Source organism: Mixophyes fleayi, chromosome 3 (assembly GCF_038048845.1).
Source record: "Mixophyes fleayi isolate aMixFle1 chromosome 3, aMixFle1.hap1, whole genome shotgun sequence".
Lineage (NCBI taxonomy): Eukaryota > Metazoa > Chordata > Amphibia > Anura > Limnodynastidae > Mixophyes > Mixophyes fleayi.
In genome coordinates, this window is record NC_134404.1 from 8,178,057 (window position 1) to 8,195,025 (window position 16,969).

At 48.8% G+C, this 16,969-nt stretch overlaps 1 protein-coding gene across 2 annotated transcripts in view; it reads right to left on the reverse strand.

Annotated features, from left to right (window-relative positions):
• Positions 1 to 13,391, reverse strand: part of MAPRE3 (microtubule associated protein RP/EB family member 3) — an 88,818-nt gene extending 75,427 nt beyond the window's left edge. The window contains exon 1 of one of the 2 annotated variants that reach the window (XM_075201060.1): positions 13,302 to 13,391. The gene's annotated coding sequence lies outside the window, so the exon portion shown is untranslated. The remainder of the gene's footprint in view (positions 1 to 13,301) is intronic. The other variant, XM_075201063.1, reaches the window with a different exon arrangement.
• Between the last annotated feature and the right edge of the window lie 3,578 nt (positions 13,392 to 16,969).

Sequence of the window (16,969 nt, forward strand, 5' to 3'; positions counted from 1 at the left end):
GGCACATTGATGTTTGAGGGGGGGTGTACGAGCACACGGAGCGACTCTACATTATTTCCCCACCACCACCACACATAGAGACAATATCACACACACTGCGATGGGCTGGTGACAACTCCCAGTCTGACAGCAACGAAGAAGCAGATTGTGTTTCATCTGCTGTTTTACAGAAAATCTCTGAACTGTTACTGGAGACAACGTCGGTTGTAATTGTGTTTATTGCAGCTCGTCCTTGGTAACATGGAAACTTAGTATATTCTCCAGAGGACGTGCAGACAACTCTCCCGCAACACAGATATATTTATAGAGAGCGTAAGAACTACTGTTATTTATCTCATCTCTCCACTGACAAACTGAAGGGTAAAGGGACCAAGGGGTGAGTCTGGGCCCCTAAATTATAAATGGGGTCATTCCAGGGGCGGGGGGGGGGGGCAGTTTCTATAGACAGTATCAGCTGTGGACAGGTGACATCAGCGCAGTTTGTGAGACGAGACGGCAGCATTTGCAGTGATGATGGGTAGATTGGGGCGACCTATTCTCGATGCACAGAGATTATGGCTGCCTCACGCCACTGGAGTCATCAGTTCAATTCAATTTACATGGGGGTGCTCCGGTTCCTTTCCACAATCCAAAAACTTACTGGTAGATTAACTGGATTTTGACAAAATAGACTCTACTGTGTGTGTAGAATTTAGATTGTAAGCTCCAATGGGACAGGGACTGATGTGATTCTCTGAACAGTGCTGTAATATGATTGGTGCTATATAAACAGTACTAATATAGTGATGTATTAAATACGTGAACTACCACAAATATGACAAGTGAGGACAACACTACGTCCCCACAGGTTAATTATTAATATAATGAGGGGCAAAAGGGCGGTTCTTAGAAATCAGGAAAGTTTAATTGAATGAGGAGAAGGCTAAGAACATAAAGTAGGCAGACTGACTGCTTCCCCTCTACACTCCATGCACAGGGAAAGCACATAGGACACAGAACCATGTATTATGCTGTGGGACATGAATCTGCCACGAGGGCACACGTTCAGTGGCAGGATCCATGCATCTCTTACTGCAGTTGGAACTAAAGTTATCAGCCGGCTGCATTTATATACATAAGTTTAACTGGATCCCTCTTGGACATTGCATAAAACAATACTGGGACAATCTGTCGATATATCTGCACATCTGACAAATATATACCGTCTGTGAGTAATGAACGCACCACTCAGCACTTCACTCAGCACTTCACTCAGCACTTCACTCAGCACTTCACTCAGCACTTCACTCAGCACTTCACTCAGTACTTTACTCAGCACTTCACTCAGCACTTCACTCAGCACTTCACTCAGCACTTCACTCAGTACTTCACTCAGCACTTCACTCAGCACTTCACTCTGTACTTCACTCAGTACTTCACTCAGTACTTCACTCAGTACTTTACTCAGCACTTCACTCAGTACTTTACTCAGTACTTTACTCAGTACTTCACTCAGTACTTTACTCAGCACTTCACTCAGTACTTCACTCAGTACTTCACTCAGCACTTCACTCAGCACTTCACTCAGCACTTCACTCAGCACTTCACTCAGCACTTCACTCAGCACTTCAATGACTCGCAGAGAAAGTAAAACACAGCTATATATGAGGCTGGGACAATCAGAACGCTGGAGGTATAGTTACAGGTTATCTGCACAGGAACCAGTAGCTGAAGATGTCACTGATCCCAGGACGCTGGAGTACTACAGAGGAAGGTGTTACTATCCTCACACTGGACGCTGGAGTACTACAGAGGAAGGTGTTACTATCCTCACACTGGACGCTGGAGTACTAGAGAGGAAGGTGTTACTATCCTCACACTGGACGCTGGAGTACTACAGAGGAAGGTGTTACTATCCTTACACTGGACGCTGGAGTACTAGATAGGAAGGTGTTACTATCCTCACACTGGACGCTGGAGTACTAGATAGGAAGGTGTTACTATCCTCACACTGGACGCTGGAGTACTAGATAGGAAGGTGTTACTATCCTCACACTGGACGCTGGAGTACTAGATAGGAAGGTGTTACTATCCTCACACTGGACACTGGAGTACTAGATAGGAAGGTGTTACTATCCTCACACTGGACGCTGGAGTACTAGAGAGGAAGGTGTTACTATCCTCACACTGGACACTGGAGTACTACAGAGGAAGGTGTTACTATCCTCACACTGGACGCTGGAGTACTACAGAGGAAGGTGTTACTATCCTCACACTGGACGCTGGAGTACTACAGAGGAAGGTGTTACTATCCTCACACTGGACGCTGGAGTACTACAGAGGAAGGTGTTACTATCCTCACACTGGATGCTGGAGTACTACAGAGGAAGGTGTTACTATCCTCACACTGGATGCTGGAGTACTACAGAGGAAGGTGTTACTATCCTCACACTGGACGCTGGAGTACTAGAGAGGAAGGTGTTACTATCCTCACACTGCTCTGCTGGCTTCGGATGATGGAGTACTACAGAGGAAGGTGTTACTATCCTCACACTGCTCTGCTGGCTTCGGACGCTGGAGTACTACAGAGGAAGGTGTTACTATCCTCACACTGGACGCTGGAGTACTAGAGAGGAAGGTGTTACTATCCTCACACTGGATGCTGGAGTACTACAGAGGAAGGTGTTACTATCCTCACACTGAACGCTGGAGTACTACAGAGGAAGGTGTTACTATCCTCACACTGCTCTGCTGGCTTCGGACGCTGGAGTACTACAGAGGAAGGTGTTACTATCCTCACACTGGACGCTGGAGTACTAGAGAGGAAGGTGTTACTATCCTCACACTGCTCTGCTGGCTTCCTTCCCGCATTAGTCGCTACAAACAGATCACTGTTCAGCACACGTTGTATTGCACAATGTTTACACATTCCGGCTGCCGGCTGTTACCTGTCTGCACCTAGCTACATGCTCACTGACAACACTGCACTGGCCTCAGCCACACATAAAGTTTATTTATAATGAACAACATAGTCCTACTGTGCAGTGGATAAAGTCAGAGGATTCAGATAATCTTATGAGGCGATTGGACCACGTCATTCCCACGACCTAACGTCATTCACCTGTACCACAGATATTCACCCAGCCCACCGCCATTCCCCTGTACCATCGTCATTCACCTGTACCATCGTCATTCACCTGTACCATCGTCATTCACCTAGCCCACCGCCATTCCCCTGTACCATCGTCATTCACCCAGCCCACCTCATTCACCTGTACCATCGTCATTCACCTAGCACACCTCATTCACCTGTACCACCATCATTCACCTGTACCACCATCATTCACCTGTACCACCATCATTCCCCTCTACCATCATTCCCCTGTACCACCATCATTCCCCTGTACCACCATCATTCCCCTGTACCACCATCATTCCCCTGTACCACCATCATTCCCCTGTACCACCATCATTCCCCTGTACCACCATCATTCCCCTGTACCACCATCATTCCCCTGTACCACCATCATTCCCCTGTACCACCATCATTCACCTGTACCATCATCATTCACCTGTACCACCATCATTCACCTGTACCACCATCATTCCCCTGTACCACCATCATTCACCTAGCCCACTGTTGTTCACCTGGCCCACCATCATTCCCCTGTACCACCATCATTCCCCTGTACCACCATCATTCCCCTGTACCACCATCATTCACCTGTACCACCATCATTCCCCTGTACCACCATCATTCACCTAGCCCACTGTTGTTCACCTGGCCCACCATTCACCTGTATCACTGTCATTATCCCAGCCCACCATTATTCACCTGTACCTCCGTCATCCATCCGGCCCTGCCACCGGGCATGAGAATAGAACATAAACCCGTCAGACAAAGTAACTCATTTAATAAGGTCCTATTTCCACAGCAAATGTTTACAGAAGTCATATGATATAAACTTCCATCTGTTCTTCAAGACAATGAAAGACTGAAAGAGTTACAGATACACGGAACAACCACCAGCACTCTACGGGGCTCAGGCAGATTACACCCATTTGCTTAGCGTAAAGTATGACAATCTGTACACCAGCGTGTGCCTGCGCACATGTGAAGAATAACTTACATGTGAGCATCGTGACTTCTTACGAATGCAGAGGACAAAGGGTAGAGGGAAGGGCCTTATTATACCCAGTGGTGAGTGTATGTTACCAGGACTTATTAGCTACTTAAAGGGCTTAATTTAATAACAGAACAAACGTAATAATAAATGTGTCTTTATCTCCTCAGATCTGGTGTTTCTCCCACTCAGACACGTAACGCTGCTGACACTTTGTGTAAATGATGCTGGTTCTTGGGTGTGTTACCTGTGCAGCCCCGCCCTGGCTCTAAGGATGATATTACAGAGGAGTTAGTGTTCTACACTCTGCATGTTTAATTACAGGTAACAAATAAAACGACACTTCCTTACTATATCCTTACACACCAGACTGCAGCCAGCTCATCCACCTGGTATTATACCTGCAGAACTAATGAATGATACTATAAACTATAGTGATATAAACTAATCTCCACCAATACACACACCTGATGCAAAAATAGGTCGTTCTAATCTGCTTTTCTATTTGAACACACAGGACCATCTTCAGTTCTGACAAGTTCCTGAAATGTCTATATACATATATCATAGCTCCCAGAATCAGGCCAAGGCCCCACCTCTGATCCAACCAAGCCCCAGATAGATCGTCCCCTGCTCACTTGTACATCGCCTCCCCCCTGCAGCCACATCGCCCCTCTCTCCCGCAGCAGTAAGGGTCCATGTAGGTTCAGGAAGATGCTCATCGCATCCGGCACCACTGACCGCCTACTACATCTAGACGCCCCCCCCCACCCCCTCCGTAACTGCTGGATGTATTCAGTGTCAGGATCATCACCTCACCGCTCATACTGTCCCATGGGGGAAATTCAATTGACCGCAAGATGTTTTTTTTCCCGCAGCGCGAAAACAAAGAAAAACTTGTGCGGGTTTTTAACTACTATAGCGACCGTTTTTAGTTAGCGCAGAGTTAAAACTCATGCGATTCCATAAAAAAAGAGGTAACGTTGCCCCCGTACGTTAATCATTGGTACTTGCGAATTTTTAGGGGAGGGTTTAACACGGTCATGTATAAAAAAAAAAAAAAGGATTAGCGTGTAAGTACATACATTAGATTGCATTACACAACCTTTCTATTTCATATCTACATACACAGATACTTTCTTTCAGCATATTTTTTTATTTCACTATTTTTTACTATAGAATCATCTATACCATGTCATAACACATTAGTACAGAAATATAATTAGTGATTTTTATTTTTTTTCGTTTTTTTTTTTCATTATTTTTTTAAAATAAAATCAACTTTTTCATGTTAGGCATTACTGATAAACATAGTTTATCTTTTTACATGATTTCAAATAGTTTTCTTAGGATTTTTATTTTTAGCACACCCCAAAGAGGTGGGAGATAAAACAGTATATTGGCCTGTTTAACGCCCCGCGTTAAAAGACAATTAAATAGCTTATAACGCGGCGGCTCTCACCCAATCTATACTTTCAATAGACCGTCTACCGGAGCGCAAGAGGTTCGTTTGATGAAAAAAACCGCTGCGTTAAAAATGGAATTGAATCGCGGGTAAAGTTAACCCACTCGAAAAAGATAAAAAAAAGTTTTAAAATGAATTTAAAAAAAACTCCCGGTCAATTGAAATCCCCCCATGGAGCGTTACCCTGAGGTTCCTTTCATTTAACCCCGAGGATATTTGTTCCAGTAACTCCGCCTGATGCAGCAATTTAATTACTTATTGATAAAGCAATCAGCAGGCAGAGCCGTGATACACTGGTATTAATGGATGGCTGGATACTGACAGATCTCTCATTACTCAGAATACCAATGTAAGATTTTCCATAATCAATAATCGCTGCAACAAACGTTTACCCAGATCAGCTGCAGGTCTCTGTATTCTGAGGATCGGATTTTATTGGGGGTGCTTCTGTGACTCTGCACCCCAACTCCTAGGACACCAACACGCTACCTGGGCACACAAGGCTTATTACCCATGTCTGGGGGTCAGTGACATGGATTCTATCTACTCAGGTGTGTTCCCTTCCGCTAAATTCACTTTCCGTCATCTGCCATTAGCCCGCTGGCTACTTGCCCCCCAAGTCAATCTAAGTCCTCTCTTTACTGCAAATCTGGTCCAGCGTTTCCATTCTGAGTCTCCCTCATTGCTGAAAACCCGCAAAGTGCAGGTTCCTATTAATTACCAAATGTAACTCATAAGGAAAGTTTCACAAATAAAACAAACATCACAAATACACTTTACTAAATAAGTGTAAAGATCTGTACATGACAACACACTACCACATATACCGGAGAGTCTGCCTGTCTAGCGACACAATCACATTCTCTACGGCATAGTGGAAGAAAACACACAGAACATAACACCACGGGTCCTACAGCAATCAGATGCGGGGGATATATTACAGGGAAAAGGTACTTACATGAGAGGACACGGCTGGAGGCATCCCCTGTGTATCCCGTTACTATGTGACACTGGAATGTGCTGTGTTCAGTGTCCTGGTCAGAGAGCCAACCTATTATTGTAGACACTGGGGGAAGTGATTAGTGCACTGTCACCCAGTCTGTGAGCTGGGGCCAGGAGGATTCTGGGAACGCACATTACACACACCCAGCACCTCACACTTCTTTATAGCAATTTTTAAAAACAACAGTGAATACTACTTCTAAAAAAAATTTAAAAAATTATTTGTATCAGAGACCTCACTGTAAATTAACGCAGCAGTGACTGGTCCCGCAGACCAGATAATTGTGTATTATTCTCATACAGCGCTCAGTCACCATAGGAGTCGCAGAGAGACCGCTGTGCTTTACATCAGCTCTGGGTCCCACCTCCCACATAACCATAAGACAGACATGTGTGAAGACAATGGGAGATGGCACGGTGGAGCCACCTACACACCAAGGACGGGGATGTGCAAGACATGTACTGGAATAACCCCTCCGTTCAGCTGCTGGACCCAGCGAGTGTAACGGCCGTGGTGCCATCTCTGCTCCTCCTCTGGGGATCTCTCACAAACTCCGTGTTGGCAGCAGATGCCGCCGAACATGGGGAACAACTGGCTCTACTTCCAGGAGGAAGACGACACCTAAGATAAACACCGGGCACATGGCTACGGCGGGCTGGCAGATATCACCCAGAGTGCAACAAAATGTGACACTCGTCTCCAAGAAGGAAGTTCAGGAAATATCAATGGCGGAAGTCAGTTAAGGCTGCCAGAATCTGACTCTGCCTACAATGACGGCGTCATCTGTCATTCCCCCGCTGCCTCTCCACATTCCAACCAATGGCGGCTTCATTACTGGCGGCTGATAATGCTGCAGCTGCAGCCGCATTCACTGCCCCGACCAGCAGCTGCATTGTTACACCTTATGTATCACGCGTTCCCCACACCTTTTAGATTGTAAGCTCATCTGGGCCGGGGTCATCTCTACCTTCTATTTTCCGTCAAGCTATGTATTTGGTATCACGGTGCCATCCTTGTACAGCACTGTGTAATAAGTTGGCGTTTTATAAGCAAAGGAAATAATGTTGATAGTCAGGGACTCACACAGATGTTGAGTCTGATTCATCAAAGCAGGTACCAAGTAACCATGAGCAAGACGCTGTACACAGATTGACTCTGCACAGGCCCAGATATGGCCGTGGGTGCAGCCCTGTCCACATGGTCTGACAATGGACACTTACTACAGTATATGATTTGGTGAAGTGAACGGAGAATGGAAGGGGGGGGGGAGGGGGGTCACCTGTAGTCAATGTACAGTAAGGGAGAACCAAACTCTGGGCATCTGAACGTTACTTGTTCTTCTGCCATATCTCTGGCTCCAGCTACAGGGACAGTATCGTATAAATACTAGAACAGGTGTCTGCAAATATAAGCAAATGTATAAATGTATTTTATGTTCAGTAGACATTAAGAAGATCCCAATAAATGTATTTCATGGGTACAGAACAATAAAAAAAAAAAGTTATTTATTTATTATTAACATGTGGTATTAAATTATATATATATATATGGGACGTATCCTGCAGTCTTCTGTATTAGAGGACAGCAGACCTACACCCAAATTCAACAACATACGTATCTTGAGATGTACAAAGCCAAAATACATGTGTTTGATTCCAAACGCAGGTTGCGCTCAGTGTTCGTTGATGAATCAGGCCGGTTACGTCTGTAATACAGAGGAAATGTTGCGGAGAAGCATTTTAAACTCTGACTTATTTATAAGTAGGATTCCTGATCAGCTCATCTTTGATGATGATGATGAGTAAAAGGGGCTCAGGCTATTTTGTGCAGTTACTCAGAAGTAATTATCCCCCGTCCCCCAGGTCGTGCTCCCCTCACCATGCAGACGTCAGATGACACCAGTGAGCTACACTTCAGAGAAGGTGAAGAGCGCGGCTCTCAGGTGCCGTCAATAAAGGAGACAGAGTCTCCCTGCACGTGGTATAACGTGACCAAGACGTTCACAAACATTGTAAGAAATATTGCTGGAAAAACCAAGATGACTGTTATTAGGAATATGACAATCGTGATGGAATAACTGCAGAAAAGTATCAATATAACTATATACATATCTATATAAATATATATCCTAAATCTGTCATGGACTTTCACAATAAACTAACTCCACAACATGATCACACCTGGGATTCCCTGGGGCCAATCACAAGTAGCCAATGTGGGAAACCATTTCTGATTGGCTGAGGGGAAGAGGAGTCCCAATCACCCTCGATCACAGTAAGTTTACATTTGTCGATCTTTGTGAGTGTGTCGGTCATTTTTTATTGGGAATTTTTTTGATTTTTAATTTGGACTATATCAGATCTCAGCCAGTCAAAAAATCTTAGTTTATATTCAAGTGGTGAACAAGGATTTTGGGTAATCTCTTATTCAATTAAAGTTTATTTTAAAATCTGGTGTTATTTATTTTTACTTTAACGATATAATATGCAGGTGTCTTAGGATCCCTGCAGCTCCAGATGTGGCAATACTGTTGTCTTAGTGAAGGGGAGGGGGGGGGGGGGGGGGCTTTGTCATTCTGTATAAACTGCAGTTCTCACAGTGACTGCACACGTTTATAATGATTTAACGTCAAAACATGCAGAGAACTGAAGTATTACAAGTACAATTACTAATGGTTTGTGGCTTAACATTTATATTAATCCTGGAAAAAATTGCACTGTACAGGCTACAGGAGAATCACTGAATACTCTGTGCTGCTGGGGACCCTGCTCCTTCCACTATATAACTCAGTCTGTGGCTTCCTGTTGCTTCCATTCCCCTTCTCACATCATGTCACTGCCCCTGCCACATGCAGCCCTGTCCTCACTAACACACCACTCATCTCCTGATATACTCTGTGCTGCTTGGGGACCCTGCTCCTTCCACTGTATAACTCTCAGTCTGTGGCTTCCTGCTGCCTCCATCCCCCTCCTCACATCATGTCACTGCCCCTGTCACATGAAGCCCTGTCCTCACTAACACATCACTCATCTACTGATATACTCTGTGCTGCTGGGGGAATCTGCTCCTTCCACTGTATAACTCTCAGTCTGTGGCTTCCTGCTGCCTCCATCCCCCTCCTCACATCATGTCACTGCCCCTGTCACATGAAGCCCTGTCCTCACTAACACATCACTCATCTCCTGATATACTCTGTGCTGCTGGTGACCCTGCTCCTTCCACTATATAACTCTCAGTCTGTGACTTCCTGCTACCTCCATTCCCCTCCTCACATCATGTCACTGCCCCTGTCACATGCAGCCCTGTCCTCACTAACACATCACTCATGCCCATGTGCCGGGAGCTTCCCAATGATCTTACTAGATTCTAGTTGTTCTATCTCCGTCCACTTCAACTAGTTTCCGTGTGTCCCCAAAAGTGTGAGGATCTCTGTTGCCCCTACACACTGTCCATTCCTCGCACACTAGGGTCACTTATCAACAAGGAGAACCGTATGGGCACACAGGCGTACAGGGTACATACAGAGGCTACATACATAGGAGCATTGGTTACATACACAGGTTACAAATAAATATATCACCTGAGAGTCTCCAGCTGTCAGTTGTACCAATCACTACACCAATAACATGCGGCTCTCAAGGGGACATTGAGACATTTACATATTTTTGGGTTCCATATGTTATGGACACACCTATGTGCGTCCTGTATGATCTGCTCTGACGCCCTGCTGGCAGTTACTGCCCCCCTCAGAGACCGTAACATCCCAGGACCGTAACACCCGCTACCGCCAGAAGGCTCCTCCCCTGGAACATTTATCCTGCTGATCACAATCTCATACAATACGGTGACACACACCGATCCCTCCAGGGTCCCCTATAACACCATGCACCATCTTACCGCCCCGCCGGTGCCACCATCTAGATCCCTGGGCAATGTGTGTACCCGTAAAAACAGACACCCCATGGCCGTCTCATATCCTATGGAAGTAACCTGCCCACACTAGTCCCTACATTGTGACTCCCACAGCACTGTCCGCCCCTGCCATGATGCAATGTGTTGTCTCAGCTCTGAGTATTCACCCTGTCATCATTATCCTGTAATCCCGGCACAATGTAGGGTGCTGGGGTCACAATACAGAGGATTTGGGCTGCATTGGGCAGGGGATCAGTGCCGATGTCGCTGGAAGGACTACGCTGCTGCCCCAAACGTTACAGCAAGTCTGATCAACAACCGACTGTGTGACAACAGCTCAGACACTCTATGTACACCTGTATTTATGGCTTGTTCATTCCTGTGTACAGCGCTATATAGACTTGTACAGGCATAAAGTTATACACTGACAATCACTTACATTCCCTCCTAAGAAACTATCAGAATTTTCTTGTATGTTATACATATATTTGTAGCAGACACAACTGAGCGCACAGCATTAGTGTACAGCCTCACACAGACTCATACAAACATTCCCAGTGAGATGTCCCAGGAACCACGGACAGCAGCCGGTATCTGTCAGTGCAGAGAGGAAACACCCGATACAGACCACCGGCAGTCAGGCTGTCGCAGGATGTGTGTTGTCTGGCAGTTACTGTGGGTCAGGTTGTATGCTGTGTCCTCTCATGTATCAGGGTCTGTGCTGTCCAGCAGAGATGTTGCCTCTCAGGTTGTGTTTTAAGGCAGTGGTTTTGTCATGTTGTGCATTGTTAGATAATGAGACTGTGTCAGCTTGTGTTGTGTCATGCTGTGATGCAGAGTCATGTTGTGCGTTGTCAGGCGGTGATGCTGTCAGGTTGTGTCAGGCAGTGATACTGTGTTCCGTTGTGTTGTGTCAGGCAGCGATAAAGTGTCACGTTGTGTTGTGTCAGGCAGTGATACTGTGTTACGTTGTGTTGTCTCAGGCAGTGATAATGTTGTAAGGTTGTGTGTTGACAGGAGGTGATAATGTGCCATGTTACGTCAGGTTGTGTGTTGTCAGGAGGTGATGTGCTATCAGGCAGTGATAACCTGTTATACTACATGTCAGGAGGTGATAACATGTTATACTACATGTCAGTCAGTGATAACATGTTATACTACATGTCAGGAGATAACATGTTATACTACCATGTCAGGAGGTGATAACATGTTATACTACATGTCAGGAGGTGATAACATGTTATACTACATGTCAGGAGGAGATAACATGTTATACTACATGTAAGGAGGAGATAACATGTTATACTACATGTCAGGAGGTGATAACATGTTATACTACATGTCAGGCAGTGATAACATGTTATACTACATGCCAGGAGGAGATAACATGTTATACTACATGTCAGGAAGAGATAACATGTTATACTACATGTCAGGCAGTGATAACATGTTATACTACATGTCAGGAGGTGATAACATGTTATACTACATGTCAGGAGGTGATAACATGTTATACTACATGTCAGGAGGTGATAACATGTTATACTACATGTCAGGAGGTGATAACATGTTATACTACATGCCAGGAGGAGATAACATGTTATACTACATGTCAGGAGGAAATAACATGTTATACTACATGTCAGGAGGAAATAACATGTTATACTACATGTCAGTCAGTGATAACATGTTATACTACATGTCAGTCAGTGATAACATGTTATACTACATGTCAGGAGGAGATAACATGTTATACTACATGTCAGGAGGAGATAACATGTTATACTACATGTCAGGCGGTCATAACATGTTATACTACATGTCAGGAGGTGATAACATGTTATGCTGCATGTCAGGAGGAAAAACCATGTTATACTACATGTCAGGAGGTGATAACATGTTATACTACATGTCAGGCAGTGATAACATGTTATACTACATGTCAAGAGGAGATAACATGTTATACTACATGTCAGGCAGTGATAACATGTTATACTACATATCAGGCAGTGATAACATGTTATACTACATGTCAGTAGGATATAACATGTTATACTACATGTCAGTCAGTGATAACATGTTATACTACATGTCAGTAGGAGATAACATGTTATACTACATGTCAGGAGGTGATAACATGTTATACTACATGTCAGTAGGAGATAACATGTTATACTACATGTCAGTCAGTGATAACATGTTATACTACATGTCAGGAGGAGATAACATGTTATACTACATGTCAGTAGGAGATAACATGTTATACTACATGTCAGGAGGAGATAACATGTTATACTACATGTCAGTAGGAGATAAAATGTTATACTACATGTCAGGAGGTGATAACATGTTATACTACATGTCAGGAGGAGATAACATGTTATACTACATGTCAGGAGGAGATAACATGTTATACTACATGTCAGTCAGTGATAACATGTTATACTACATGTCAGGAGGAGATAACATGTTATACTACATGTCAGGAGGAGATAACATGTTATACTACATGTCAGGAGGAGATAACATGTTATACTACATGTCAGGAGGAGATAACATGTTATACTACATGTCAGGAGGAGATAACATGTTATACTACACAGTCACTGTATCATGTTATCAGACAGTAATACTGTGACTTGTAGGGTCAGGTTGTAGTGACAGGTAGTGATGTGTTGTCACATTGTGTCATGTTATGTCCCAGGCAGTGTTGCTGTATCACGCTGTATATACTGTGTCATACTGTGTGATATTGTGTCAGGTTGTGTATCATACTGTGTATCAGGCTGCACCACCAGTGACACCGCCGTGTACTCACCGTGCTCTGTGCTCCGTACACCCGGTGTGCGGGCTCCGGGGTCGCGGTGTCTCCTCCCCGCCCCTGTGTCTCTGTATCCCGGGCTGAGGCCCCTGCACTGTGCGGCTGCGATACCTGATAACTGCGCATGTGCGAGACCGGAGCGGAGACTGGAGGGGAGGGGGGGACACAGGAGAGAGACAGGAGGGGGGGACAGGAGAGAGACAGGAGGGGGGGGGGACACAGGACAGAGACAGGAGGGGGGACAGGAGAGAGACAGGAGGGGGGGACACATGAGAGAGACAGGAGGGGGGAACACAGGACAGAGACAGGAGGGGGGACACATGAGAGGGACAGGAGGGGGGGACACATGAGAGAGACAGGAGGGGGGGACACAGGACAGAGACAGGAGGGGGGACACAGGAGAGACAGGAGGGGGGACACATGAGAGAGACAGGAGGGGGGGACAGGAGAGAGACAGGAGGGGGGGACACATGAGAGAGACAGGAGGGGGGGACACAGGACAGAGACAGGAGGGGGGACACAGGAGAGACAGGAGGGGGGACACAGGACAGAGACAGGAGGGGGGGACACATGAGAGAGACAGGAGGGGGGACACAGGAGAGACAGGAGGGGGGGACACAGGAGAGAGACAAGAGGGGGGACACAGGAGAGACAGGAGGGGGGACACAGGAGAGACAGAAGGGGGGACACAGGAGAGACAGGAGGGGGGGACAGGAGAGAGACAGGAGGGGGGGACACAGGAGAGACAGGAGGGGGGGACACAGGACAGAGACAGGAGGGGGGACACAGGAGAGAGACAGGAGGGGAGAGACAGGAGGGGGGACACAGGAGAGACAGGAGGGGGGACACATGAGAGAGACAGGAGGGGGGGACAGGAGAGAGACAGGAGGGGGGGACACATGAGAGAGACAGGAGGGGGGGACACAGGACAGAGACAGGAGGGGGGACACAGGAGAGAGACAGGAGGGGAGAGACAGGAGGGGGGACACAGGAGAGACAGGAGGGGGGGACACATGAGAGAGACAGGAGGGGGGGACACAGGAGAGACAGAAGGGGGGACACAGGACAGACAGGAGGGGGGGACACATGAGAGAGACGAGGGGAGAGACAGGAGGGGGGGGACACAGGAGGGGGGACACAGGAGAGACAGGAGGGGGGGGACACAGGAGAGAGACAGGAGGGGGGACACAGGAGAGACAGGAGGGGGGGACACAGGAGAGAGACAGGATGGGGGACACAGGACAGAGACAGGAGGGGGGGACACAGGAGAGAGAAAGGAGGGGGGGACACAGGAGAGACAGGAGGGGGGGACACAGGAGAGACAGGAGGGGGGACACAGGAGAGAGACAGGAGGGGAGAGACAGGAGGGGGGACACAGGAGAGACAGGAGGGGGGGACACAGGAGAGACAGGAGGGGGGACACAGGAGAGATAAGAGGGGGGGGGACACAGGAGAGAGACAGGAGGTGAGAGACAGGAGGGGGGACACAGGAGAGACAGGAGGGGGGGGACACAGGAGAGAGACAGGAGTGGGGGACACAGGAGAGAGACAGGAGGGGGGACACAGGACAGAGACAGGAGGGGGGACACAGGAGAGAGACAGGAGGGGGGGGACACAGGAGAGACAGGAGTAGGGGAAACAGGAGAGAGACAAGAGGGGGGACACAGGAGAGACAGGAGGGGGGACAAAGGAGAGACAGGAGGGGGGGACACAGGAGAGAGACAAGAGGGGGGACACAGGAGAGACAGAAGGGGGGACACAGGAGAGACAGGAGGGGGGACACAGGAGAGACAGGAGGGGGGGACACAGGAGAGAGACAGGAGGGGAGAGACAGGAGGCGGGACACAGGAGAGACAGGAGGGGGGGACACAGGAGAGAGACAGGAGGGGAGAGACAGGAGGGGGGACACAGGAGAGACAGGAGGGGGGGACACAGGAGAGAGACAGGAGTGGGGGACACAGGAGAGGGACAGGAGGGGGGACACAGGAGAGACAGGAGGGGGGACACAGGACAGAGACAGGAGGGGGGACACAGGAGAGAGACAGGAGGGGGGACACAGGAGAGACAGGAGGGGGGACACAGAAGAGCGACAGGAGGGAGGGACACAGGAGGGGGGGGACAGGAGAGAGACAGGAGTGGGGGACACAGGAGAGAGACAGGAGGGGGGACACAGGAGAGACAGGAGGGGGGACACAGGAGAGAGACAAGAGGGGGGACACAGGAGAGACAGGAGGGGGGACACAGGAGAGACAGGAGGGGGGATACAGGAGAGAGACAGGAGGGGGGGACAGGAGGGGGGACAGGAGAGAGACAGGAGGGGGGACACAAAAGAGACAGGAGGGGGGGGACAGGAGAGACAGGAGGGGGGAACACAGGAGAGAGACAGGAGGGGGGGCACAGGAGAGAGACAGGAGGGGGGGAACACAGGAGAGAGACAGGAGGGGGGGCACAGGAGAGAGACAGGAGTGGGGGACACAGGAGAGAGACAGGAGGGGGGACACAGAAGAGACAGGAGGGGGGACACAGGACAGAGACAGAAGGGGGGACACAGGAGAGAGACAGGAGGGGGGACACAGGAGAGACAGGAGGGGGGGACACAGGAGAGCGACAGGAGGGAGGGACACAGGAGGGGGGGACAGGAGAGAGACAGGAATGGGGGACACAGGAGAGAGACAGGAGGGGGGACACAGGAGAGACAGGAGGGGGGACACAGGACAGAGACAGGAGGGGGGACACAGGAGAGAGACAAGAGGGGGCACACAGGAGAGAGACAGGAGGGGGGGCACAGGAGAGAGACAGGAGGGGGGGAACACAGGAGAGAGACAGGAGGGGGGGGCACAGGAGAGAGACAGGAGTGGGGGACACAGGAGAGAGACAGGAGGGGGGACACAGGAGAGACAGGAGGGGGGACACAGGACAGAGACAGGAGGGGGGACACAGGAGAGAGACAAGAGGGGGGACACAGGAGAGACAGGAGGGGGGACACAGGAGAGAGACAGGAGGGGGGACACAGGAGAGACAGGAGGGGGGATACAGGAGAGAGACAGGAGGGGGGGACAGGAGAGAGACAGGAGGGGGGGGCAGGAGAGACAGGAGGGGGGAACACAGGAGAGAGACAGGAGGGGGGGCACAGGAGAGAGACAGGAGGGGGGGAACACAGGAGAGAGACAGGAGGGGGGGCACAGGAGAGAGACAGGAGTGGGGGACACAGGAGAGAGACAGGAGGGGGGACACAGGAGGGGGGACACAGGACAGAGACAGGAGGGGGGACACAGGAGAGAGACAAGAGGGGGGACACAGGAGAGACAGGAGGGGGGACACAGGAGAGAGACAGGAGGGGGGGACAGGAGAGAGACAGGAGGGGGGACACAAGAGAGACAGGAGGGGGGACAGGAGAGACAGGAGGGGGGGACAGGAGAGAGACAGGAGGGGGGGAACACAGGAGAGAGACAGGAGGGGGGGCACAGGAGAGAAACAGGAGGGTGGGAACACAGGAGAGAGACAGGAGGGGGGGCACAGGAGAGAGACATGAGGGGGGACACAGGAGAGAGACTGGAGGGGGACACAGGAGAGAGACAGGAGGGGGGACAGGAGAGACAGGAGGAGGGGACAGGAGAGAGACAGGAGGGGGGACACAGGAGAGAGACAGGAGGGGGACACAGGAG